General features: G+C 40.8%; 1 protein-coding gene across 6 annotated transcripts in view; it reads left to right on the plus strand.

Annotated features, from left to right (window-relative positions):
• The window catches only part of arvcfb (ARVCF delta catenin family member b), a 500,299-nt gene that overhangs the window by 148,448 nt on the left and 324,324 nt on the right, over nt 1-27,527 (plus strand). For 5 of the 6 annotated variants that reach the window (XM_072240865.1, XM_072240863.1, XM_072240862.1 and 2 more), the window contains one exon: nt 23,738-23,833. The exons of the other annotated variant lie outside the window; for it this stretch is intronic. The gene's annotated coding sequence lies outside the window, so the exon portion shown is untranslated. The remainder of the gene's footprint in view (nt 1-23,737; nt 23,834-27,527) is intronic. 6 annotated transcript variants of the gene reach the window in all.

Genomic DNA, 27,527 nt, shown 5'->3' on the forward strand with positions numbered 1-27,527 from the left:
CATCTGCCATGAATTTGCCCACTCACCTAACCTATCCAAGTCACTCTGCATCCTCTTAGCATCCTCCTCACAGCTAACACTGCCGCCCAGCTTCACGTCATCTGCAAACTTGGAGATGCTGCATTTAATTCCCTCGTCTAAGTCATTAATATATATTGTAAACAACTGGGGTCCCAGCACTGAGCCTTGTGGTACCCCACTAGTCACTGCCTGCCATTCTGAAAAGGTCCTGTTTATTCCCACTCTTTGCTTCCTGTCTGCCAACCAATTCTCTATCCACATCAATTCCTTACCCCCAATACTGTGTGCCTTAAGTTTGCACACTAATCTCCTGTGTGGGACCTTGTCAAAAGCCTTTTGAAAATCCAAATATACCGCATCCACTGGTTCTCTCCTATCCACTCTACTAGTTACATCCTCAAAAAATTCTGAGATTCGTCAGACATGATTTTCCTTTCACAAATCCATGCTGACTTTGTCCGATGATTTCACCGCTTTCCAAATGTGCTGTTATCAATCTTTGATAACTGACTCTAGCATTTTCCCCACCACTGATGTTAGGCTAACCGGTTTATAATTCCCTGGTTTCTCTCTTCCTCCCTTTTTTTAAAAAGTGGGGTTACATTAGCCACCCTCCAATCCTCAGGAACTAGTCCAGAATCTAAAGAGTTTTGAAAAATTATCACTAATGCATCCACTATTTCTTGGGCTACTTCCTTAAGCACTCTGGGATGCAGACCATCTGGCCCTGAGGATTTATCTGCCTTTAATCCCTTCAATTTACCTAACACCACTTCCCTACTAAAATGTATTTTCCTCAGTTCCTCCATCTCACTGGACCCTCTGTCCCCTACTATTTCTGGAAGATTATTTATGTCCTCCTTAGTGAAGACAGAACCAAAGTAGTTATTCAATTGGTCTGCCATATCCTTGCTCCACATAATCAATTCACCTTTTTCTGTCTGTAGGGGACCTACATTTGTCTTAACCAATCTTCTTCTTTTCACATATCTATAAAAGCTTTTACAGTCAGTTTTTATGTTCCCTGCCAGTTTTCTCTCATAATCTTTTTTCCCCTTCCTAATTAAGCCCTTTGTCCTCCTCTGCTGGACTCTGAATTTCTCCCAGTCCTCAGGTGAGCCACTTTTTCTGGCTAATTTGTATGCTGCTTCTTTGGAATTGATACTATCCCTAATTTCCCTTGTCAGCCACGGGTGCACTACCTTCCTTGATTTATTCTTTTGCCAAACTGGGATGAACAATTGTTGTAGTTCATGCGATCTTTAAATGCTTGCCATTGCATATCCACCGTCAACCCTTTAAGTGTCATTTGCCAGTCTATCTTAGCTAATTCACGTCTCAGACCTTCAAAGTTACCCTTCTTTAAGTTCAGAACCTTTGTTTCTGAATTAACTATGTCACTCTCCATCTTAATGAAGAATTCCACCATGTTATGGTCACTCTTACCCAAGGGGCCTCTCACGACAAGATTGCTAATTAACCCTTCCTCATTGCTCAATACCCAGTCTAGAATAGCCTGCTCTCTAGTTGGTTCCTCGACATGTTGGTTCAAAAAACCATCCCGCATACATTCCAAGAAATCCTCTTCCTCAGCACCCTTACCAATTTGGTTCACCCAATCTATATGTAGATTTAAGTCACCCATTACAACTGCTGTTCCCTTATTGCACACATTTCTAATTTCCTGTTTAATACCATCCCCAACCTCACTACTACTGTTACATGGCCTGTACACAACTCCCACCAGTGTTTTCTGCCCCTTAGTGTTATGCAGCTCTACCTATATCGATTCTGCATCCTCCCGGCTAATGTCCTTCCTTTCTATTGCGTTAATCTCCTCTCTAACCAGCAATGCTTCTCCACCTCCTTTTCTTTCATGTCTATCCCTCCTGAATATTGAATATCCCTGAATGTTGAGCTCCTATCCTTGGTCACCCTGGAGCCATGTCTCTGTGATCCCAACTATATCATATTCATCAATAACAATCTGCACTTTTAATTCATCCACCTTGTCACGAATGCTCCTTGCATTGACACACAAAGCCTTCGGGCTCGCTTCTACAACACTCTTGATATATACATAGACTCAAGAGGTACTACAGATGCTGGAAATCTAGAGCAATACACACAATGTGCTGGAGGAGCTTAGCAGATCAGACAGCATCTATAAATGGGAATAAAGAGCTGACATTTCAGGGCAAGATCCTTCATCAGGACTGGAAAGGGTGAAAGGTGGGGGAAGGGGAGGAAGAAGTAGAAGATGGCTGGTGATAGCTGAAACCAGGAGAGAAATAAAGCTCTTAAATCGTTTTATCTGTACGCTTGAGATCTAGTGACTACTTGTGGATGGCAAAAAAGAAAACAAAGGAAATTACAACATACATTATTAACAACACTAATGGGTTCTTTTGAGGTTTCTTTCTGGCTGCCTGTAAGAAGTATACATTGATACTGTACTTTGAATGCACATGTAACGTAGAGGATTCTTGATATGAGCGCAGTGGTTGGGAATGGAAGATAAATTGGTTTGAGTTTGAACAGTTAATAGGAATAGCTCGTGGTAGTAGCATCCTGCTGGGAGTATAGTTTGGGCATATTTCACTGTTAAGCATTTTCCAAAGGCCAGATCCTTGTACCTGAATTCTTCTTGTCTGTTGCGCTGCTGCAGTTTAGGGCAGCAAAGAATATCCTCCATCTCTGGAGGCATTCACAGCTTCCTTCATTGTGTCAGTGGCTTCCTCTCGGTTAATGTTCAGTTATGGAAGTGCCCAGTGGAGTCCCAGGAATACCGTTGCACATAGATGTAGAAGGATTCTTCATTGCTGTTTCCATAACAGTTCTGTTTGACCATTCAAGCTTATTAGCCCTGAGCTGAACCCCGAAACCTGGAGGACTGGTGGAACACTTTTCATCTGGCTTGTACCCTTTGACCTCTGCTGTGGCTGACAAAGCATAAAGCCCTGACCCTAGCCAACGTAGCCCTCTGGGTCATTAAGGTATGCAAGACCCCAAGCCCTATAACAAGGTTGTCCTCTTTGAGGTTTGTACCTGAACGTTTCACTTGTATTCAGTTGACTCTCTTTCTCATTGTTTCATGTTCTTTCTGGATACAGTGCATGTCCTAGTTTCGGATTCATCTAGGTAACAGGGGTTTCCAACCTTTTTTTGTGCCAAGGACCAATATCATTGAGCAAGTGGCCTGTGGACCTCAGGTTGTGAACAGGAATTGGTAATGAACAGATCATTTCTGGAAATGGCATAGTATTGTTTCATGTTTCTTTTACTGAACTCATCTTAATATGAAAAGAATGCAGCTCCATATCTGTTTGCTTCCGAAGAAGAAGCAAGCAACAGAAACTAATTCATATTGTGTGTATGTGTGTGTCTGTTTTTTTTTTATTGTGGCCAAGTCCAGAGCAAAGCTTGAAATGAACGTTAAAAATAATCAGGGCTTTGTCAGCAGCAGCTGGTGATCATCTTGTTGCTGCTTCTCATCGTTCCAGCTCATTTTCTCAAAAATATGTTTGGGTTTTCTGGAAGTGTTTACTAGATTTTGATAATGTATCTATCTTTTCCACAAATGGCCCCTAGGGAATTTGAGCTGGTGGCTACATCTCAGAAGTTAGTGATATTCTTCTTCTGTATTTCATGTTGGCGTTCATTATTTCTGGACGGCAATTAAAGAAATGTCTCTGTGGACATTTCCTTTTCAGTTATTGTAAACGTATCATAGATGGGGTGAAAAGAATTGGTTTGGTTGAGTTGTTCAAAGTAAATTTTATTGTCAGAGTAAGTGTATGTAAGCACATACAACCCTGAGATTCATTTTCCTGCAGGCATACTCAACAAATCTATGTAACTATAACAGGTCAATGAAAGATCAGCCAGATTGCAGAAGACAACAAGCTGTACAAATGCAAACAGAAACAGCAATAAATAATGAAAATGTGAAGAGTCCTTAAACTGAGATAATTGTTTGTGGGAACATCTCAGTGGACGGGCAATTGAGGCACTTTTGTTCAAGAGCCTGATGTTTGAGGGGCAGTAACTGTTCTTGAACCTGGTGGTGCAAGTCCTGAGGCTCTTGTACCTTCTACCTGATGGCAGCTGTGGGAAAAGAGCATGGCCTGGGTGGTGAGGATCTCTGGATGCTGCTTTCCTACGATAGCATTTCAAACAGATGTGCTCAGTGATTGGGAGGGCTTTGCACGCAATGTACTGGGCCGAATCCACAACCTTTTGTAGGGTTTTCTGAAGCTACTTGGCATTGGTTTTTCTATACCAGGTCATAAGAGTTGGTAGCTGATGAATAAACTGTCTGGATTCAATCTCGATAGAATGAGGCATTCGAAAAGACCTGAGGCCACTTGTACCCCAGATGACCAAAATGAAGAACAGTTGCTTCTCCACTGTTATCTAACTTCTGAATCTTTGGCTTCTATGTGAACCATTTCACATTCTTATGCACCTATTTCAGTTATTGTCACTTAACACTACTTCAGATTGCACTACCATTTCTGCACCATTCTGTTGCTTTGCACTTGATGTTTTACAGGTTTTTCTTATTACCACATAAACTTTGAGCTTCATGTGAGCAAGAGATTTTGTTGCATCCAGGTACATATAACAATAAACTAATTTGAAACTGAGCATTCATCCTATCAACTGTAGAAGAAGTAGATTCATACTTCAAAGTACAAAGTAAACTTATTAGCAAAGTGCCTATGTCAGAGATGGCCAACCTATGGTGCATGCGGCAAAAGTGGTGCATTGCACCCTAGTGATAAGCCTACTCATCCAAAAAGTATTAACCAAAAACCGATTTGTAGAAAAAAAATCTATAACAGGAATTCAAGTAACTTAGCGCTAGAAATGGGTTTTACTGAGAATAAATCTAAAACTTAGCAATTATTTTTAGCAATTTTATTATTTCATGCACATCTTTTGGCGAATGTTATCTTCTTTCACACTGATCTGTTTTCAATTTTAAAAAAAAAATGTTCAATGAGTCAAACTGGGAAAGAAGGACTTTTGTTCTGCAGTCGTTCCATAACTGTACAATACATGTTTGATACTTGTTTGATCCTGAGGCGCCGGGCATCTGCAGCAGCAGGTTTTTGCCAGTCAGTTTACAATTGACACTCGTGAGCTACGGAGTTGTGCTTTGTTCGTCCTTCGTGAACATTTGCAGTTTTGTACTTTTTCGAAAATTAAGCCTTGTTTTTACATTCAGTTACCCATCACAGTGCAAAAGAAAATGAGCAAAAGAAAAGCAAGAAGTGATAGTAATTTCAATGAACAGTGGGAAAATGAGTTTTTTATTTATAGTGGGTCCGTCAGGAAAACCGTTGTGCATTGTTTGTGAAAACACTTTCTCACATAATAGAAGACATGATCTTAATAGACACTATAAAACACAACATCAGACTGAAATAGAAGGAAAACTGAAGCTAGTGCTTGGGTCTGAGTTACAGAAAGAATATGTGATTAAGAAAAAGGAAGAAATCAAAAGGCGGCAAAACATATTTATTAAAAGTCTCATTAAGGTAAGTAATGTTTACCTTGTTTTTGTATTAAATCAATATATCATGTAAAAATGCTAAATATGTCTATATTAAAATTTTTACAAGAATTGAGTGGGGGTACAAGAGTTGTATGGCGCATCTGAACTCGTGCGTGAAAAAATTGATGCATGGAACATAAAAGGTTGGCCACCCCTGACCTATGTCATCATTTCCAACCCTGAGATTTGTTTCCTTGCAGCCATACTCAATAAATCCAATAGCCATAATAGAATCAAAGAAAGACCGCAGCAAATTGAGCAGACAACCAGTGTGCAAAGGACAAAAGATTTTTCAATTACAAAATAAATCATAAAGCCATAATAGAATTAGTGCAAACCTGCACCCAACAGGGTGGATAAACAACCACTGCAAATACAGAAGAAGAAAAAAGTTATAATAATTAACCAATAAATATTGAGACCCTGAGATGAAGAGTCCTTTCCCTGAAATGGTGCAAGTCCAACTTGTTTTGTGACCACCCTAAAGGAAGGAGAATTTTGACTGCTTCCTACCAGTACATCAAGGAGCAGAGGGTTCTGTTTGATTCTGAAAGCTGATTAATCCCTGCTAAACTTCTTGATGGGACTTCATTTAAATTTCTTCAAGGGGCCTGATGGGACTTGTATGGAGGCCTCTGAACAGTAGCCAGGATATGGGCTTCAAATTACAATGGGAGATGGGAAAGGCACATCAAAATGGCAATGTCACTCTAGTCATGGGGGATTTCAATATGCAGGCAGATTGGAAAATCGGGTTGGTGCTGAATCTGAAAAGAGGGAATTTGTAGAATGCCTACGAAATGGCTTTTTTGAATACCTTGTGGTCGAGCCTGCTATGGAAGTGGCAATTCTGGATTGAATGTGGTACAATGAACCAAATTTGATTAGGGAGCTTAAGTGAAAGGAATCGTTAGGAGGCAGTGATAGTCATCCCGCACTTTGAGAAAGAAAATCGAAAATCAGTATTACAGTGGAGTAAAAGGAATTTCGAGGCATGAGGCATGACTAACGTTATTTGGAAGGGGCACTGTCCACGATGATGGCAGAATAGCAACAGATGGAGTTTCTGGGGCCAATTCGGAATGCGCAGAAAAGATTCTTCCCAAAGATGAAGTAGTCTTCTAAACGAAGGATGAGGTATATGTGACTGACAAGTGAAGTCAAAGACAGCATAGAAGCAAAAGAGAGGGCATATAATATAGCAAAGGTTAGTGTGAAATTTTTAAAAGCCAATAGAAGGCAACTAAAGAGCCATGGAAAAGATGAAATATGAAGGTAAACCAGTCGGTGATATAAAAGAGGATACAAAGACATTTTTCAGATATGAAAGTAAAAGAGAGATGAGACTGGATATTGGACCACTGTAAAATGATGCTGAGGTGTTGATGGGGGTGGTAGAGAAGAAATTGCAGATGAGCTTAGTAAGTATTTTGTGTTAGTCTTCATTGTGGAAGTCTCTTGCAGAATGCGAGAAATGCAGAAGTGTCAGGAGGCAGAAGTGAGTGTGTACCAAGGAGCAAGTGCTTGGGAAACTGAAAGGTCTGAAGGTCGATAAGTCACCTGGACCAGGTGGACTACGCCCCAGTGTTCTGAAAAAAGGTAGCTGAAGAGATTGTGGAGGCATTAGTAATGATCTTAGAAGAATCACAAGATTCTAGAATGGTACTGGAGGACTGGAAAATTGCAAATGTCACCCCACTCTGTAAGAAGTGAGGGAGGCAGAAGAGGAGAAATGATAGACAAGTTATTCTGACCCCAGGGGTTGGGAAGATGTTGGAGTCTATCATTAAGGATGAGCTTTCAGGATACTTGGAGGCCCATGACAAAATAAGTCAAAGTCAGCACGGTTTCCTTGAGGGGAAATATTCTCTGACATACCTGTTGCAATTTGTTAAGGAAATAACAAGCGGGAATGATAGAGTGGATATTGTTTATTTGGGCTTTTAGAAGGCTTTTACAAGGTGCCCCACATGAGGCAGCCCATGATATGACAGGAAAGATACTACCATGGATTTAAAGACTGACTGACATGCAGGAAGCAAAAAGTGGGAATAATGGAGGATCTTTTTGGTTTGAGGCCAGTGACAAGTGGTATTCAGCATGGGTCAGCATTGAGACCACGTCTTTTCATGGACACGAAAGGGCTTTTTAAGAGACTCCTGGATAGGTACATAAGCTTAGAAAAATAGAGGGCTATGGGTAACCCTATTACTTTCTAAAGTAAGTACATGCTCAGCACAGCATTGTGGGCTGAAGGACCTGTATTGTGCTGCAAGTTTTTCAATGTTTCTATGTTTTTGTTAATGACTTGGATAACAGAATTGATGGCTTTGTGGCCAATTTTGCAGATGATTCAAAGCAGCATGGATGGGCAGGTACTGTTGAGGAACCCGGGACTCTGCAGAAAGGCTTGGGCAGATTGGGCAAAGAAGTGGCAGAAGGAAAACAGTGTAGGGAAGTGCATGGTTATACATTTTCATAAAAGGAATAAAGGCGTGGACTGTTTTCTAAATGGGGAGAAATCAGAGGTGCAAAGGAACTTGGGAGTCCTACTGTAAGATTCCCTAAAGATTAACTTGCAGATCGAGCCTCTGGTAAGGAAGGCAAATGCAGTGTGAGCATTCATTTCGAGAGGACGAGAATACAAAACCAAGGATGTAATGTTGAGGCTTTATAAGACATTGGTCAGACCTACTTGGAGTATTGTGGGTAGTTTTGGGGCACTTATCAGAAAGATGTGCTGGTATTGGAGAGGGTCCAGAGAAGTTTTAAGAAAATGTTTCCAGAAATGAAATACTTACCAAATGAGTGTTTGATGACCCAGGACCTGCCCTCGCTGGAATTTAAAAGAATAGGGCGGGGGGGGGGGGGAAATTTCTCACTGAAACAAATCAAATCCTGCCAAAAGTCCTACATAGAGTGGCTGTGGGGAGGATGTTTCCTATTGTGGAGGAGTCTTGGACTGGAAGGCATAACCTCAGAAAAGAAGGATATCCATTTGGATGAGGAAACGTGTTTATCCAAAGGGAGGTGTATCTGTGGAATTCTCATTGCCACAGACAGCTAAGCAGGTCAAGTCATTAAGGCAGAGTTTGATTGGTTCTTGATTAATCAAGACGTCAAAGAATACAGAGAAAGGGCAAGAGAATGGGATTGAAAGGGATAATAAAATCAGCCGTGATAGAATGGCAGAGCAGACTTAATGGGCTGAATGGCCTGATTCTGCTCCTATGTTTTGCGATCTTAATAAAAAGGCACCTGATATCATACCAGCATTTTCTTGCAGAAATTTGCAGAAAAACAGCTGTCATAGACTCCCAAAATTTAAAAAAAACAAACCTAATGTATTATGCAGTGGATTCACAAAATCACCTAAGCTGTAAAATCACCTAACCAGATGTAGCAGATTTCAGGATCTAAATTCCTATATTCTCTACCAGCTTTTGTTGAGAAGAGCTGTCAACTTGAGTTCCTTAGTAGCTTCAAATTAGGAAAAATTTTATCTCTTTTCAAGACAGCAACAACTTGTATTTGTCATCTTCCAATTGTTAATTCTGTTGCATTTGACTACTGGATATTTGTTGGGAAAGAATAAGTTTAAGTTACCATTGAATGAAAATGCAGAACATCTACATTATAAAGTAATTATCTGGCGATTAATTTGAGATACAGCGTGGAATCTACCCTTCCAGTCCTCTGAGCCGTGCCGCTTTAACCCTAGCCTAATCATGGGACAATTTATAATGACCAATAGGTATGTCTTCGGAATGTGTTTTTATTAATGTTTGAGAGTGGACGTTAAATCTACTGTTGAAGTCTAATTAAAGCATTTACAATTGAAATTATCATGGGACAAGACATTGACAAGTTCTTTTGATGGAAATTTTCAAATGTTCATGAAATCTGATCAACGAATCAAATTTGTTATCACTGATGTGCTGTGTAATTTGTTGTTCCATGGCAACAATGCACAGTGCAATACCAGAAGTTACAATAGTGCAAAAGAGACCTAGTGAGGTGGTGTTCATAGACTGTGCAGTAATTTCTGATGGAGGGAAAGAAGCTGTTCCTAAAATATTGAGTGGGTTTTAAGGCTCCTGCCCCCTTCTATTTGTGGTAGTATTGAGAACGGGGCATGTTCTAGGTTGTGAGTGTCCTTAATGATAAATCTTGCCTTTTTATGGCAGCATCTCTTAAAAATGCCCTTGATAGTGGGGATGGTAATGTCCATGAAGGAGTTGGCTAAGCTTATAACCCTCTGGAACATCTCTTGATGGATGCATATTGGAGCCACCATACCAATCGGTAATAAAACCAGCCAGAATGTTCTACGCAGTACATGTATAGAAATTTGCTAGAGTCTAGGCTAACTGAAATGTAAGACAAGGTAATCTATCAACAAGGGATAGTTCAGAATCAGTATATGTTGTGAAATTTGTTGTCTGTGCAGCAGCTGTACATTGTGATACATAATAGAAAAAATATGAATTACAGTAACTAAGTATATGTATTTGTCCTTGATGATTGATGCCGTCTTTCTGAGACTTTGCACCTTGAAGATGTGCTGGATACTACAGAGACTAATGCCCATGGTGGAGCTGACGAAGTGTATAACCCTCTGTAGCTTATTTCAATCTTGAACAGTGCACCCTCCCCCCAACCCCCCCAACCATATCAGATGATGTAACCAGTTAGAATGCTCTCCATGGTACATCTTTAGACATCTGTAGTCGATCCAGATTATCATTTTGGGGATACTAATGAAAATAACCATTGGATTCCATTGGTGAATATAAATAACCATAAGGTAGACCACTTTTCTGCAGCTCCAAGTTAAACAATACACTTTCTGGAAGGAACTGTAGAAGGTTGAAAAGAAGCTTTTTTTTATGTGTTCTGCTTTTTGGAAGTTGGTAGTCCTCTATTAAACATTGGAGAGTTGGATGCTTTCAACAAAGGATTTCTTAATTGGGCTGTTGTTGTGCAGCATGAACTGTGGTAATTCATTATGTGGAATTCAAAGAACTGGGCAAGAAAGCTTTTAAAATGACTTGAGTGGTATGTCCTAGACATTTCTTCCCATTGCCTTATGTGCTGCAGACTTTGTGTGTGGCCATTACTGAGGGAGCATCCCACTCCTGGCATGGAGAGTGTATTGACTGGTTGCATCACAGCCTGGTATGAAAACACCAATGCCCTTGAACAGAAACTCCTACAAAAAGTAGTGGATACGGCACAGGTAAATTCCTCCCAACCATTGAGCTCATCTATATGAAACACAGTCACAGGAAAGCAGTTTTGATCATTAGGGACCCCCACCATCCAGGAAAGAGTGAGTGATTCCAAGTTCCTGGTTGTCAATATCTTTGAAGACTCAACCTGAACCCAACATTCAATGCAGCTATACGCTTGGCAAGACGGTGGCTATATTTCATTAGGAGTTTGAGGAGATTTGCTATGTCAACTAAAACACTCTCAAATTTCTACAGATGTACCATGGAGAGCATTCGAACTGACTGCATCACCATCTGGTATGGGGAGGCGGGGAGGTTGCTACTGCACAGGATCAAAGTAAGCTGCAGAGAGTTGTAAATGTAGTCAGCTCCATCATAGCACTCAGGATATCTTCAAGGAGCAGTGCCTCAGAAAGGTGACGTCCATCATTAAGGATCCCCACCACCCTGGACATGCCCTCTTCTCATTGCTACCATCAGGGAGGGGGCACAGATGCATGAAGAACATACTGAACGATTCAGGCACAGCTTCCTCCCCGCTGCAATCCCAATTTCAGAATGGACATTGAACCCATGAACTGTACCTCAATATTTAAAAAAAAAAATGTTTTTGCACTACTTATTTAATTCAATAATATATAATATGCATACATATAAATTACTGTAATTCAAATTTTCTGTATTATCCTTTATTACATTGTATTGCTGCCACAAAGTTAATAAATTCCACAACGTATGCCAGTGATATTAAACCATATTCTGATTCTGTCTTTCTCCTGGTAGACAGAGATGAGACAATTTTGAAGTTTTACTTTGCAAATTTTTGATGCTCAAGTTTTAAAAAAAAAATCCGGATTTGACCGTTGTGATCATGAAGTATAGCCAAGGTACATCAGATTTACTCAACCTACCAATGGTGAATTGTGGCAAATATATAAAAAGATTCTTTATTGAGATGGCATCTTCATCATGGTCTTATCCATGGCCATGATTGTTTTTGGCAATTTTTCTGTAGAAGTGGTTTGCCACTGCAGCCTTCTGGAGATGAGTGACCCCAGCCATTATCAATACACTTCAGAGATTGTCTGCCTGGCATCAGTGCTTGCATAACTAGCACTTGTTATGTGCTCCAGCTGCTCATATGATCATCCTCCATCTGCTCCCAGGGCTTCATGTGACCCTGATTGCAGGGGAGCTAAGCAAGTGCTACACCTTGCCCAAGGGTGACCCGGAGGCTACTGGAGAGGAGTGCCTTGCATCTCTGGTACAGACATATCTCCACCATGCCACTCATGATATAGCATATTGATGCCAGAGAAGTATCTCATTATCATAAAGGAAAAAGTCCAAGTTTCACAAGACAAATGCTGCAGAACATTTTGAACTATATAGTGATATGAAATTAAAGTGCGTTAGCTTGAAAAGAAAAGCAAGCGAAGTATGCTGATACTGTGTGTTTACTCCACGTGACGGGCACAGTTTTTTTTTAATTTTTTAATTTTTTTTTGCTCAGCATAACAAAACTTTCAACTTACAGATCCACTTCTGCCCCTCACGGATATCAAGTATCAGAACACTTCCATCGAAATACAGACATCACTGCAACATCCTATACAAAAGCCCTTATTAGTATAGCAGACAGGTTTACATCTACATACTGCAGAAAAGGTTGCCATGTTTTATGAAAAATATTTGTTTCTGTGTGTACCATACATGTCAAAAAGTCCAAAGGAATGTATTCCATGTTTAATTTACGTCAACCAAAAAGTCCAGGGGCCTTATCGGATATCCAACAAAGTGAAATGTTCTTCCTTGCACAAAAAGTCAGGATGTTAAAAGGTTCTTTCTGATGTGCATTAATAATACGACCGCTGGGTAAGCCCAAGGGAAAAGACACTGGGTCCAGTTCAAACTCCATCTTCAGAATCTTTTTCATTTCACCCAAAATATCACTCCAGTATGCCTGAAGTTTGGGACAAGTCCAAAAACAGTGGATGAAAATTCCAGTATTTACTTTACATTTAGAACACATTGGAGAAAGCCCTTTCTTAAATTTCGAGAGACAATCTGGAGTCAGATGGGCTCTATGCAGAATTTTGAGTTGCAATGCTTTAGTTCTATTACAAACTGAAATTTTCTTTGCATTATCACAGATGTCTTCCCATGTTTCAGCTGTAATTTCTACTCCCAGCTCTTCCTCCCAGACCCTTCCCAGCTGCTCAGCCTCTCCAAAAAAAACGTTCCCTCAGGATGCTGTAGAAGTACTAATAGAGACTTCCTTAGAACGAAACACCCTCTTTTCTATGTCAGAACTATAGAAATCAGTTAACAATGATGTTTTTTTCTGTATATAATCTCGCATCTGAAAGAAACGAAAAAAATCCTTATTGGGTATGTTAAATTTCTGTACTATTTGACTAAAAGACATCATCGTTCCTTCATCAAACAAATCTCCGAGATGGAAAATACCCTTAGAAATCCAAAGTTTAAATCCAGAATCCATTATGTCAGGCTGAAAATCTGGACTGCCGGTTATTCTACGAGTCTGTGGTGGCCAGTGCTATCATGTTTGCAGTTGTGTGCTGGGGCAGCAGGCTGAGAGTAGCAGACACCAGCAGAATCAACAAACTCATTCGTAAGGCCAGTGATGTTGTGGGAATGGAACTGGACTCTCTCATGGTGTTGTCTGAAAGGAGGTTGCTGTCTAAGTTGCATGCCATCTTGGACAATGTCTCCCATCTGCTACATAATGTACTGGTTGGGCACAGGAGTACATTCAGCCAGAGACTCATTCCACCGAGATGCAACACAGAGCGTCATAGGAAGTCATTCCTGCCTGTGGGCATCAAATTTTACAACTCCTCCCTTGGAGGGTCAGACACCCTGAGCCAATAGGCTGGTCCTGGATTTACTTCATAATTTACTGGCATAATTTACATATTACTATTTAGCTATTTATGGTTTTATTTTACTATATTATTTATGGTGCAACCATAACTGGTTAACGAAAACCAATTTCCCTCAGGATCAATAAAGTATGATTATGACTATTGGAGTGAAGGGTGATATTTTTGCTGCGTTACCCTCAATTTGTCACACTGCCCTCCAAACCTTGACTGGATTAATTGTTATTGGATTGCGACAATATTCCTTAACTAGTTTCATCTTATTGAGGAAAAGCAAATTAATAAGAGGACATTTTGCTTGTGAAGTTTCAATGCCTAGCCAAATTGAGGGGTCCCTGCAAACCCAGTCAACCACATAAGATAAAAAGGAACTTAATTGATATTTTTTGATGTTTGGAAAATCCAGATCCTCTAGACTACTGGGAAGCTGTAACTTAGGTATTTTAATACAGGGTTTTTTTTTCCAGATGAAAGAAACAAATCAGCCATTTATTTTTTCAAGTATTTGTTGAGTAAAAATGACTGGTGTCATTCGTATTGGGTAGAGCAGACAAGAAAGAATGTTTATTTTGAGCAAAGATATTCAGCCAAGCCAAGAAATGGGAAGAGTGCTCCTTCGTTCAAGATCCTGTTTGATTTTGTCAAATAACTGTGTAAAGTTAGCTTTGAACAATTGATCAAACATAGGCATATTTATCACACCTAAGTAAACAAAACCTGTCTGCGACCATTTAAAGGGGGAAAACACCCTGAGTGTCAGGTACCTGCTGCAGATTCCCCAGAGGTATAGCCTCTGATTTAGTAAAGTTGATTTCATAACCTGAAAAGGCGCTAAATGAGTTGAGGCATTGTATAAGGTGGTGCACTGATACAGCAGGGTTTGATAAGAAAATTAGAACATCATCCGCATACAATGTAATTTTGTGTGACTTTAGTCCGATGTCTAGAGCAGATATTTTGGGGTCTCACTGAATAGCCTCAGCCAATGGCTGGATCACTAGTGTGAAAAGTAGTGGTGATAAAGGGCAGCCCTGCCGGCTGCCCCTCAGAATACTAAAATTATCCGACCTAATACCATTAGTGAGAATCGCAGCCAAAGGGGCATTCTAAAAAATCTTTACCCTCTTAATAAAATTATTGCCCAAACCAAATCGTTCTAAAGTGAAAAAAAGATACGGCTATTCGATACGATCAAAGGCCTTTTCTGCATCCAAGGAAACCACCAAGCCGTTCACTGCTTGTTGCTCTATTTCCCACTCCCATTCAGATATGTCCATTCATGGCCTCCTCTACTGCCACGATGAGGCTAAACTCAGGTTGGAGGAGCAACACCTCATATACCATCTAGGTAGTCTCCAGCCCCTTGGTATGAGCATAGAATTCTCCAACTTCCGGTAATTCCCTCCCCCTCCCTTCCTCTATCCCTATGTCACTCTACCCCCTCCCCCAGCTGCCTATCACCTCCTTCACGGTTCCGCCTCCTTCTACTACCCATTGTTTTCCCTTATTCCTTCTTTACCTTTCCTGCCTATCACCTCCCTGCTTCCCCTCCCCCACCCCTTTATCTTTCCCCTTACTGGTTTTTCACCTGGACCCTACCAGCCTTCTTCCCCCCCTCCCCCCACCTTCTTTATAGGGCCTCTGCCCCTTCCCCCTGCAGTCCTGACGAAGGGTTCCGGCCCGAAACGTCGACTGATCTTTTCCGTGGATGCTGCCCAACCTGCTGAGTTCCTCCAGCGTGTAGTGAGTGTTGCTTTAAAGTTAATGAGAATTTTGATTGAGGCAGAAGAAATGAACAATCATGCAAGACCTATAAAGAGCTGGGGGAAAAATGTAAACATTAAGGAAACATGGCAATCTTAAATGACTTTTCAAGGTTTTGAAAGTGATGGCATTGGAGATTTCTGATGCATCTTCTGAAGTTCTTCAGATTCCCACAGATTCAAATATCACAAATGTTAACCCCTTATTATTTGTGTAAGCAGAGTAAAGTTACAGATTAGTTTGCCTCATGACAATAGGAAAAACTGGAACCCATTCAAGGAAGAAGAAACAGAAATTGAAAAACAACAGGATTTTGCAGATATAATGTGGATTTATGAAAGGAACAGCTTGAACAATTTCTTTTAAAGCTTTAACCACCATGAGAGGTAAGGGGCATGCAGTGGTAACGTTGCATTTGAACTTTCTGAAATCCATTAGTAATGAGCCATAAAAGAGTTGGGGCACATTGGATTCGTGCTATCATACCAGGTGTGATTTTTGTTAGGGGGGGGATTAATAATCTGAAAGTGATGTAGGAATAAAACGGTCATTTGTAAATTCATTATCAAAGTACATATCTGTCACCATATACAACCCTGAAATTCATTTTCTTGCAGTCATACTCAATAGACCAAGAACCATGATAGAATTAATGAAAGTTAACCAGTGTGCAAAAGACAACAAACTGTGGAAATACAAAAAGAATGAACAAACAAAAAAAAACAATAAATATTGAGAACATGAGATAGAGTCCTTGAAATTGGGTCCATGGGACCATTTCGGTGATGGGGAAGTGAGTTATCGCCTTTTGTTCAAGGTGATTGACAGGTAATGACAGTTCCTGAACCTGGAGGTGTGGATCCTGAGGCTCCTGTACAGTACCTCTTTCCTGATGGCAGTAGGAAGAAGAGAACATGACCTAGGTGGTGGGATTTCTTGACAATGGATGCTGCTTTCCTGCGACAATGCTCCCGTGTCTATGTGCTCAGTGGTGGGGAGGGCTTTACCCATGCAGGTCAGAAGGTTAATCTGTAGGATCTGTATTAGTCCACCAGCCATTCAGTTTGCATCAATGGTTTGGATTAGAGGACTAAAGATGGTAGCAGTGTCAAACTTGGATTTGAAGCGAGGCAGCAATTTAGCTTGTGTAAAGGATATTAAGAAGCTTCAGGAGAAAGTAGGTACGCTAACTGTGTGAGAACATGGCAAATGAAACAAGGTTATCCATCTGTAGAAAAAAAATAGTGGAGTATTTAATTGAGAGAGTTGGAAATTGGTGTTACTAGGGGCCCAGATTTTTTTTTATTAGGCAACATCCTTGTAAATCTCCTCTGCAATCTTTCTATAATATCCACATCCTTCCTGTAGTGAGGTGACCAGAACTGAACAAGGTACTCCCAAGTGGGGTCTGATCAAGATCTTATATAGCTGTAGCAGGTGTCACAGAACAGATCCCTGTGGAACACCGCTGACCTCCATGCAGGATACGAACCATCTACAACCACCCTTTGCCTTCTGTGGGCAAGCCAATTCTGGATCCGATCCACAAAGCAAGATCTCCTTGGATCTCATGCCTCCTTACTTTCTGAATGAGCTTTGCTTGGGGAACCTTATCAAATGCCTTGCTGAAATCCATATACACCGCATCCACTGCTCTACCTTGATCAATGGTTTTGTTACATTTCAGTTGGACTCGGGCTCAAGCTGTGGTGTTGCCTGTGGCGGGGGGGTGGGCTGGGGTTTGCATGGTGCCGCATTCAGACTGGAATTGCTGCTGTTCTCGTACGTACACGTTCTCCTCCTCTCCCCTGCCCCCCCTCCCCTTTCCCCTTCCCTCGGTTGTCCATGGAAATCCAATGACGCCGTCCACTCTTTTAATGGTGAGATCTTTGACTGTACAGTTATATCCTGGACTCGCAAGCTTTATTGCAGGTGGGACATGTATGTGTGGTGGTAGTGGTGGCAACCGTGGCTGCACTATATACATATATTTTGCATGATTGTATTTTACTGATAGCATATGTGTCTGCTATCTTGTATGTGTGGGGTCTAGGCCTCAAGCTGACTGTTTGCAGCTATCAGGAGAGAGCATCAAAACCATTGTGCTTCCCTGGAGGATGTGATGCCCAGGCTGCAGTTGGTGCTCCTCACACCCACTCGTGTCCTGGCAGAAGATAAGCTGCAGATTTTGGCAGAGTTGGATAGCAGGGAATACTTTTTCTTTGCAACCATCCACAAAAACAGAAAAGTGCCCCAAGAATGAACGACAGTTGAATGTTAGAACCTCAAAGTCCCCCCTCCAAGTTCCCCTCCCTCCCTCACATAAGTGGCAACAAGCAACAATCCCCTCCCCCCCCACCAACAAAAATAAAGTGCACCCGCTACCAGCACTCAAGTGTGAGCAAAGCAATAGCAAAGACATAGACTTGCGGTTACCCCAAAGACTACTTTGTTCACCCGATAATTCGACATGCTGCAGGCTCTCTCTCTCCTGATAAGGAAGAAAGAGGTGACTCCATTTTCCAATGAGCAGGGAAACATAACAAACAACTCGCTGGTTTACAATGTTAAAAGTCCGTTACGACGCTTTTTTTGAGCTCTGTGCCTGAACATCGCTAGGATCCCGGGTTCCCAGGCACATAGTCATAGTCATACTTTATTGATCCCAGTGGAAATTGGTTTTCGTTACAGTTGCACCATAAATAATAAATAGTAATAAAACCATAAATAATTAAATAGTAATATGTAAATTATGCCAGGAAATAAGTCCAGGACCAGCCTATTGACTCAGGGTGTCTGACCTTCCAAGGGAGGAGTTGTAAAGTTTGATGGACACAGGCAAGAATGACTTCCTGTGACGCTCTGTATTGCATCTCAGTGGAATGACGCTCTGTGTTGCGTGTCCGTGGATGTTCCGACTCACCCAACAACACATGGGTCTCCTGTGGTGACACCATTTCTTGATCCACCCATCTCCAGTTCTTCGAGATCCCAGGCTTCTGAATCAGAGCTGAAATCTTAAGTCAAGCCTTTGGAATGTCGAATAGTGGCCAATTGTGGGACACTGAGAGCATGTCCCATTCCCGCAAAGAACCGTAGCCAGCATGTAACTCCAGATCAGGGTCTTCAAAAGAACCCTGAAAAGGAAAAATAGAGATTTTAAAGATGGAAATAGAACTGTTTTCGAAGATGCAAGCAAAGGAGTCGCTGTTGGGCGCCATAACTATTTAGCTCTGCCTTGTCAACTCAAAAGGTCAGCCATAATCTTACAGAGTGGTGAAGCAGGCATGTGTCACTGACTGTCAGTCTCCTGCTTCTATTTCATAAGTTCTTAGAATCTTTAAAATGAGCAGCAGAGCTTGAACTAAGTACGTTTAGAAGATTAACATATATTTGCTTTGAAGATTTGAACTACATCTCTTCAGCGGATTGTAGTGTGGCTTGCGGTATAATTTGCATTTTCAAGTGCATCTGGAATGTGACACGTTTTAGAGTAAAATCTGGAGCTTAGTAAGAACCTGAAGTACATTTTTTTTTTCCCATTTGATCATTTGAAAACCCAGTGCTTCCAAAATCTGTAGTTATCTTGTTATAGAGAGATTCAGATTAATATAAATATTTCCAGCAAACTTGTTGCAAATCCTGATTGGTGCAATATTAAAAACTGTTTAACAATTGATGTCAGTCCATGGTTACTTTCTTGGCTGTGAGGAAATATTGAGGTGGGTGGCCCACTCCAGGGATTGCCGTATTGAAACCCGAGGGAGTGCTGAATTTTTCATCTTCTGAATGAAATATTAGATGGAGGTTAATCACTACATTAAAAAATACATTCTGTTCCATAATGGCTATTCAAATGAGCAGTACAATTCTGTTCAGTGTCTTAGAAATATTTTGTTCTTAGTAAAAAAAAATCACTTTTAAAGCATGGATTTCCCAACATTTTTTATGCCATGGACCAATACCATTAAGCAAGGGGTCCATAGACTTCAGGTTGGGAACCTCTGCTTTAAAGGCAAGATTGCAATGATGTTTCCTGTACTAGAACATTAAGAGCATTTTGAGAAATGTTACAGGGTCTGGATCTGTAGTTGCTGGAGTTTGAAACCTACCCAGTATTGAAAGGCCAAAATTGAGTGAATGTGGTGAAGGTGATTTCTATAGTTGGGGGAGTTTGGGACCAGAGTGGACATGGGGAGGATGGTTTCTAAGTGGGGGAGTCTGGGACCAGGTGGTACCGGCTCAGAATACAGGAACATTCCTTTAGAACAGAGACTGGGAGGAATTTCTTTAGCCAGAGGGTGGTGAATCTGTGGAGTTCATTGCCACAGATGGCTGTGGAGCCAAAGTCATTGGGTATATTTACAGTAGAGATTGACAGGTTCTTGATTGGTAAGGGTATTAAAGATTATGGGAAGAAAGCAAGAGAATAATGTTGAGAGGGATAATAAATCAGTCATAATGGAATAGCGGAGCAGGCTCGATGGGCCACTTGGCCTGATTCTGTTCCAGTGTCTTTTGGTCTTATTTTAAAACTTTCTAAATGAAGAGTGGATTTTTCTGAGGGAATGAGAGGTGCGAAAGAAATTCAGATTTATATTTTTTTTATCAGGTTAAGATAAACTGTTTTTAATTGTCAAGTAATGGGTTTTAGTTTACAACAAAAAAGGAGGCATCAGCCATTCTTCAGAAGTGGAATGGAAGCAAGTAAGATGAAGGCTCCTCTCCAGACACGATGAGGCCTCACTCTGGTTGAAGGAGCAATGCCTCATGTTCCAGCTGGGAGCCTTCAAGCTGATGGCATCAGTATCTATTTCTCTGACTTCTGGTAATCCCCCCCCCCACCCCCCATCCTCATTCTCTCTCTTTTTTCCATTTCCCATTCTGGCTCTCTTCTTAACCCTTCTCTTCTCACATGCCTGTCACCTTTCTCTGGTGCCCCTCCTCTTTCCCTTTCTCCCATCGTTCACTCTCCTGTCAGGTTCCTTCTTCAGCCTTTTGCCTCCACCTAGCTTCTTAATTTCCTCCACTTGACCTATACACCTTCTCTCTCACCTCATTTCACCAATCACCTCCCTGCTTGTACTCTTTCCCCACTTTCTCACTCTTTCTGCTCCCTCCCCTCCCCAACCTTCTTATCCTGGCTTCCTTTGCTGTCCTGATGAAGGATTTTGACTTGAAGCATCAACTCTTTATTCCCTTCTGTAGATGTTGCTTGACCTGCTGATCTCCAGCACTTTGTGCATGTTAAACCTGCAGAATCTCTTGTGTTTAAGGTAAAGACTTAGCTAAGGAATGATGTATGCTTTGTCAAGTTGCATACTATCATTTTTGAGAGAGGGCACAATGAAGGTAAAGATTTTTGAAAAGTTAATGACATGAGTCATCCTGCTAAACTGCATGTAGTTTAATGCTCTGCAGCCATTTCTTTTTTTTTGTACCTTAAACTTATGTTTGGTTTTGTTTATGAAGCACTACAATTGGTCAGTGATAAAATTTCATTTCAATGCATTCAATTGTCTCCTACTCTATTTGGTCATAAAATGGCCACTTGACTCACTGAAGCAAGTCTTGTCAAAAAATATTTGTGAAATTCTTGCAAGCATTTGCTATTCTATGGATGAAACTGGGAGAGGAAGGATGAGACAGCATTTAGTAGGTGGATGGAAAAGGGTTGTTAGGGTTGAGGTTGATGGGTGGAATCAGATATGAGAGTTGATGGTCAGGTGGATCCACGAGCAAGAGGATAATGAGACCCTTGGTCAGAAGGGTATGGGAAGGGTTGGAGAAGAACTTGGGTTGCCTGGGAATGAAAAAGGAACAATGGGTGTTGGTTATCTTAGTTTGCCAAATAGTGTTCAGACTAAGCTTTTGGACCATGGGAGGGAGATGTGTTTCCATGAAATGAGGTTGTAAGTTGCTACTAGTTGTAGGTCACCCTTGGTGTACTACTTGCTTAGGCACCCCTCCCCCCCCCCCCCCCCATCAGTCACGTGAAGCCATGGGAGCAGGTGGTGGATGGTCGTATGAGCAGCTGGTGCAGATCACAGGTCCTGGTTATGCGACCACTGACACTGGGCAGACAATCTCTGAAGAGTATTGATAATGGCTAAGGTCACCCGTGTTGTAAAGACACTGCCCAGAAGAAGGCAATGGCAAACCATGATCATCTGTGTGATATGACATGGCAGACATGCATGTGGTGATGATGATGACCATTGGTTTGTAGGCTAACTAAGCTGCACAGAAAACAACCTTTGACACCCTGATCAAATCAAGAACCTATCAACATATCCAATGACTTGCCCTCGCAGCCGTCTGTGGCAATGAATTCCACAGATTCATCACCCTCTGGATAAAGAAACTCCAACTCACCTCTGTTCTACATACCTTTCTAATCTCAGGCTGTGTCCTCTGGTCCTAGACTCCCCCAGTATAGGAAATATCCTCTCCACATTTACTCTATCTAGGCCTTTCAATATTCATTTGGTTTCAATTCAATTTTGTTCTTTTAGAGACCAAATCTCACTGGCACTCTGTTGGTGAAGGAGGCAGCTGTTGTTTTCAAGGAGCAGTATGTTTTATGGTCATGTGTGGACATTGCTTTATGGTCTGGAACCAAACTGTTGGCCGAGAGCAATTTCTGTTCCATGGTCAGCAATGTTACAGATAAGTTGCTCATAACTGAGAAATTCACTATTTATAAGAGGGCTGAACTCTTTCAATTTCATTTGCAACTGAGATCTTGCTTTTGTTTTACTATGAGAACTATACTGTGGCAATACGACATAAGGTGTCCCTGCTGATGTAGACTGAAGCCTAATGGTATAAGTTAACCACTGCTGGATTTGGTGTTCTGTACCGTCTGTTAACATTGAAACTGCATTACCTTTCACTGTACTGTGATTAAGTTGTCATGGAAATATAGTCATCCAGAAAGCAATTATGTTACTTGTTCTGGATGAGGGCAGTGTTCAATTCAACTGTTTCAAGGTTCACCTTGGACACAAGTTTATTGAACAGAATATTGTCCTTGTGCTTTAATCTTTTTTCACCAGTCCTCATGGAGGGATTAGAAGTGGAAACAGTGATCAATTTCAAGTTCCTCGGCGTCAAATATCTCTGAGGATCTATCCTGGGCCCAACATACCGATGTAGATACAAAGGCCTGACGGTGACTATATTTCATTGGGAGCTTGAAGAGATTTGGTATGTCACCAAAGACACTTGCAAACTTCTATAGATCTACCGTGGAGAGCATTCTAACTGGCAGCATCGCCCTCTGATATAGGGGTGGGTGTACTGCAAAGGATCAAAATAAACTGCAGAAAGTTATGAACTTGGTCAGCTCCATCATGGGTACCAGCCTCCCCAGTATCCAGGACATCTTCAAGGGTCCTCAAAAAGCCAGCCTCCATTATTACGGACCCCCATCACCTAGGACATGCGCCCCTACTGTTACCATTAGGGAGGAGGCACAGGAGCCTGAAGATACACACTCAATGATTCAGGAACAGCTTCTTCCCCTCTGTCATTAGATTTCTGAATGAACATTGATATCACGAACACTATTTCATATATATATTTTTTTTAAGTTTCTTTTTAAATATTGACTTTGCAATGGAGAATCAGTGCATGGTAGATTGTGTTCTGCGCCCACTTTGCTTGAATTGGAGTTCAGCACCTGGAGTATTGGGTTGGGCATAAATTTTGCATGCTTGCACATGAAAGCAGATTTTTTTGTGAAGGACAAATGGAAGAAAAACCGAACAGGTTCAACTGTAAGGTCTAGGTAGTGGGCTGTAGACGTGGTTTCCTATAGTAGCGGAGTCTAGGACCAGAGGGGCTTTAGAGTACAAGGGCGCGCCTTTAGAAGACAGATGAGGATTTTCTTTAGCCAGAGAGTGGTGAATCTGTGGAATTCATTGCCACAGATGGTTGTGGAGGCCAAGTCATTTGGTATATTTAAAGTGGTGGTTCATAGATTCTTGATTAGTAAGGATATCAAGGACCATGGGGAGAAGGCAGGAGAATAGTGTTGAAAGGGATAATAAATCAGTCATGATGAGATGGCGGAGCATACTCGATGGGCTGAATGGCCTAATTGTGCTCCTATGTCTTAATGGGCTAACTGCTGTTTAAAGGTCAGTGTTTTTTTTGGTTGTTTTTCTTCCCAAAAGGAAATAGATATTGGACTCTAATGTGTTTCCTTTGTTTCCCTCTTTTCTCCCCCTTTCCCCCTTCCCCAGAGCAAAAAGTTTGCTAAAAGTCTGTTTTGACCAGTCCTGGAGCAAATGTTCTACTTCTTACAGAAGTAATTTTTCCTCTAGAACAAGTGGCACAAGGTAAGCATTAATATTTTTATCTGCAGAATGCAGGCTATAGCCCTTGGAGGCACTTCATATCTTCACATTCTTGCAGCAGATCATTTCCACTTCATGTTTAATAACTGAATCCACAAACTTTAAAGGATGATCAAGTTAAGGGAAACGAAGAATGGTTCACGAATGTAGGACAGATGGTTCTCCACCTATAAAATACTGTTGAACATCCTCTAAGTGAGACCGTATGCTATTGGAATTTAACTATTTCCCTTGCACACGAATCAACTATTTTGATTCTGTTGTATATTTTTAAATGTAAAGATGCTTTGTTTTCTCTTGTTGCGGGTTGCTTGGAATGTTGCATTAAAAACTGAATTTTAGTTGCTAATCTTAATAAATTATTAACATTGTTTTCATTCCCACACTTAATGTTGATCATTCTACACTTTTTGTGATTAGAACTAGATTTGTCACTGACATTTCACTGACATGAAATTTGTTATGTGGCAACAGTACACTGCAAAGATGTAAAATTATTATAAATTACAAAATTCAATGGTTCATTTTAATAGCAGTGAATGTATACAGTATAACAACCTGAAATTGATACTTCACAAAATAAATAAACCCATAGAATGAATGACAGAAACATCAGACCTGTGAAACCCCCCCTTCACACAGCAGCAGCAGAAGTGTCAGCCCTCCGTACCCCACTGGTGCTAGTAGAAGCACCTCCCCTCTCCCCCACTGCGAGCAACGGCAAAATCCCCTAAAGAGACCTTGATCCAGAGTCCACCAAAAAGTCCATAACCCAGCACTTGGGTATCCCAGACAGGCTCTCTCTAACGAGGGAGAGAGGGGTCGCTCTCTCCTGCCACAATGAGAATGCAGACAAGCAACTCACTGTTTCGATTTTACAACCTTCCGTGTTGGTTTTGCAAGCATTCTCTCTCCCCCCCCCCCCCCCCCCCCCGTCTTGAGAACCGACAGGCTCTCAATCTCCATGAAAAGATGGGTGGGGTGGGGGGAAGGGATTGTTACAGTACAGGGATCATCTTCTGATAGTGGCCAGTGATATTAATAACAAATTAGTGTAAATAAAATGAGGTTATTATCTGGTGGTTAGGATGGTGAAGTCATAAAAACTATTCTAGTAATATATGTTAATTCATTAATATTAAAACTAAATTGTTCTTGTGCAAGGATAGAGTTTAGTTATGTTCAGGATTGAGTGAAGAGTTTTGGGCATTGTGGTGATAAGCTTGGAAAAAGGTCTTGTTTAAAGTTAATACTGTTTCTGTTGTACCAGTGATGTATATTTCCCCATGGTTTCTGAAGAGTTTCATTAGTGTGACATTTCTGTATTTCCTTCATTCGTCATGGACTTGGTGATTAACTGAATTCAGGGCTGTTGCTCACGAGAGTTGGATTGAAACTGTTCCATGATTTTATCTTCTCTTAATGGAGAGCAAATTTAAATACTAATGTGCAAAGTAAATTATCAAGTACGTATATGTCATCATATACAGCCCTGAGATTTAGTTTCTTATGGATGTACTCATAAATACATAATGGAATAATATCCATAATAGAATCAATGAAAAATGCACCAACTTGGGTGTTCAACCAGTGCACAAGACAACATCTGCAAGTACAAAAGGAAAGAAATAATAATAATAATAAATAAGCAATAAATTTGAGAACATGAGATGAAGAGTCCTTGAAAGTGAGTCCATTGCTTCTGGGAACATTTCAATGATGGGGCGAGTGAAGTTGAGTGAAGTCACCGCCTTTGTTTCAGGAGTCTGATATGTGAAGGATAATAACTGTTCCTGAACCTAGTGGTTTGAGTCCTGAGCTCCTGTACCTACTTCCTGATGGCAGCATTGACAAAAAAGCAATTAGCTCCTTTTTTTTCCCTTTGGAAATAATCTTGCTGCTCAATTGGCAAGTTCAGTTTATGTCATGAAATCTTGAAGTCTGTGTGAAGTTACATGTACCTTTTGATAAGTGAATCCATTGAAGGAAGATAAAATTATAGTCTTAAGTTCTTGGCACAGAAAAGTACAACAGGTATCCAGGGTCAAGGTGCAAAACACAGAACCAACAGTCACACACAGCACAAAGCACACATAGCTCATACAAGATGGCAAGAACATAGAAATATCAGTAAGATATAGCCATGCAATAATAAAGTCCAGACTTGAGCAATGAAAGCCACAGAGCCATTTTCCAATATTTTGAAGATTGGCAAACGAGTACAAATAACTATTTGAACTCAACAAAATATGTTACTGCTAGTCATAGTACTTGATTCATCTTTCATTAGCTTTTTATTATTAAGCTCGCTCTACATCCCACTTCAATGTAGCTTAACATATTTAGAACGTTGACTATGCTGCTTTGCTGTTTAGCTATCACAGGGTGATTAACGATGTCTCTTCAACGATGTATGAAAGGGGGCAAATCATTTTGGCAACCAAGCTGGAAGGAAGAGTGAAAGGATTGATAGGTGATCTTCATGGGTTTTAATTCGTTATGGGAGTTTGGATAAGTGAATTCTAATGTAGCTTGAGCTGAACACCACAAATATTGAAACTAAGAAGGAAAGTTCTTTATTTAAAAGCAGGGGATCCCACCCTTTATTATGACATGGACTGTTACGATCAACCGAGGGGTCCATGGACCCCAGGCTGGGAATCCCCGTTTGAGAACAATGCAACATCCTGTTCAATAAAACTAGTCTTTGGTAAAAGTCAAGTTTAACATCATTTAACTATTTGCATGTATACCATCAAATGAAACAACTTTTCTCCTTACCAAGGTGTAAAGCACAGTAGTACACATAACTTAAAGTAAGAATTAAATCTACAAGTGAAATATGCATAAATAAATAAATTAAAGTGCATAAATTAAATGTTGTGGGATACAGAATAAATTAACTGGTGACATTACGAATGAGATGCGGCAGGGAGTTCAGAAGTCTAACGAGCTGAGGGAAGAAACTGTTTCTCATCCTGATTGTTCTTGTCTGTGCGCATTGGAGTCTCCTGCCTGATGGTAGAAAATCAAAGAGAATGCTAGGTGGATGGGATCCATGATAATACGAAGGGCCCTGCGAATGTACAACTCTTGATAAATGTCCTCAATGGATGGCGGGGAAACCCCTATGATCCTCTGTCGTTCTCGCAGTCCTTTGTTGGAACATGTTTACTTATTTGAGACATACTTGAACGTACTTGTGTTTTTCTGTATATTAGAGTTTAAATAATATCTCAGTCTCTCATTTTAAATCAGCAGTTCTTTTCCAATGCAGGATGCGACATGAGTACTAAGTGTTTGGTTTCAATCATTGCATACTTTCCCATTTGTGATGGATGGGAAATCAGGTTGCATTTGCTACATGGAAAGTAGATTTTAAGTTGAAAGGTTTTAGTCTGTGCCTATAAGATCTCAGTGAATTAGTGCTGTTACGGTTGATATTTTAGTTGAGCTGGGTTGGATGCCTGCAGTAATCTTTTCGCAATTAGTCATTTGTCTCATGAAGCATTGAAATTCACCTCGTGTCTTGAATATGAAGGTGAGTGACACCGGAACAGATGCATCTTAATGCTTATTGTGTGTGCATGAAGACGAGGATTCTGTTTGCGCCATCATCGTCAATATGTGGCATTGCTTTTTGTTCTGTTGAATGTGGCACGTTTGATTCAAATCT

The sequence above is a fragment of the Mobula birostris genome, chromosome 22 (assembly GCF_030028105.1).
Source record: "Mobula birostris isolate sMobBir1 chromosome 22, sMobBir1.hap1, whole genome shotgun sequence".
Classification (NCBI taxonomy): Eukaryota; Metazoa; Chordata; class Chondrichthyes; order Myliobatiformes; family Myliobatidae; genus Mobula; species Mobula birostris.